This window comes from Pteropus vampyrus, unplaced genomic scaffold (assembly GCF_000151845.1).
Source record: "Pteropus vampyrus isolate Shadow unplaced genomic scaffold, Pvam_2.0 Scaffold725, whole genome shotgun sequence".
Classification (NCBI taxonomy): domain Eukaryota; kingdom Metazoa; phylum Chordata; class Mammalia; order Chiroptera; family Pteropodidae; genus Pteropus; species Pteropus vampyrus.
The window spans coordinates 26,496-27,732 of record NW_011889506.1 but is presented as its reverse complement, the minus strand read 5'-3'; the positions used below and the strand labels follow the sequence as shown (position 1 = coordinate 27,732).

The window sequence follows — 1,237 nt, the reverse complement described above, 5'->3', positions numbered from 1 at the left end:
GCTGGCTCTGGGGTGATGGGGTGGGGCAGAAGGACAAAGGCTCCCAGGCCAGCAAGGAGGGCCTTGTCACCACAGGGACAGTCCCAAGTGCCCGCTGAGCAGAGGCGGTGCAGCACAGCCCAAGGGCTCCTTGGAGGCGGCGGCACCACACCTCTGGGTTCTGAAGTCCAGGTCAGGTTTGAAGGGCAAAGAGGTGGAGGCTGAGAATGGGGGCGGCCTGAGCAGAAGCCAGGAGGCTGCACAGGCTGGGGGACAGAGGGGCGGCCAGGGGCGTGGGGTGGGGGTGGGTCAGGGAAGTCCAGAGGGGAGGCTGGAGAACTTCAGTCCTGGATGGCGGGCTGCGAATGCCCAACTGAGGACTCGGGCTTGGCCTAAGGGCGGTGGGAGCCACAGAAGGGTTTAAAGCGAGGGAGTGACCTGGCTGCCTTGTGCTTTGGGAAGGTCAAGAACAGCTCGGGAAGCTGCAGGAGCAGGGTCAAAGGAGACTGAGGGACTCGCTGGGGACCCCAATGGGCCTTCAGAGCAGCCCTGGTTTGGCATGAGGGTGGCCGAGCAGTCTCTGCCTGTGTAACCTCCCATGAGCCCCAGCCACCAGCTGCCCTGCTTCCTCCCAGAATCTGCCTAGGCTTCTGGGGAGACCTTCAAGTCTGACGCCATCGTGGCATCTGGGAGCTGCCCCAACCTTGGGTCCCTATGCTGAGAGAAAGGGTTCCTTGGGCAGCCACCTCGAGTCACTGGTTCTGGGAGGCAGGGCAATCTACCCTCTGCTCCCAGGTTTCCGGCCAGGCCTGGGCTGGTGGGGGTTCCCACCCCTCAGCTGTGTGGCTTCAGGCAGGACCCTGTTGCTCTCTGAGCCTGTTTCCTCATCTGGGAATAAGATGAATGACACCCTGAAACTTTGTTGTCCCAAAGATGTGACGTGTGCCAGGCATTGGACTGGGCACACAGTAGGTGCTTAGTAAGTGTGATGTCTTCCCAACTAAGACTGGGCTCAGCTTGTCCTTCCCCACATGCCCCTGGTGACAGAGCCCGTAGCAGGGGTGGGCGCGGCATAGCCGGGACAGTTCTCTTCGGCACCACGCCCGCCCCTTCTGGGCGCTGAGGGGCGCCAGGAAGGGGAGAGTGCGGGGGGGACACGTGGTTCCTGTGATAATGCTTCCTGCCTTGTGTGGGCCAGTCTGAGTCAGGGCAGGGTCCCTGAGTCCTGGCGCCAGGGGAGGACAATGACCTGTGGCCC

At 62.6% G+C, this 1,237-nt stretch overlaps 1 protein-coding gene across 1 annotated transcript in view; it reads left to right on the top strand.

Moving 5' to 3' along the window:
• The window catches only part of LOC105309352 (exocyst complex component 3-like protein 4), a 17,412-nt gene that overhangs the window by 4,572 nt on the left and 11,603 nt on the right, over positions 1–1,237 (top strand). The gene's annotated exons all lie outside the window — the stretch shown is intronic.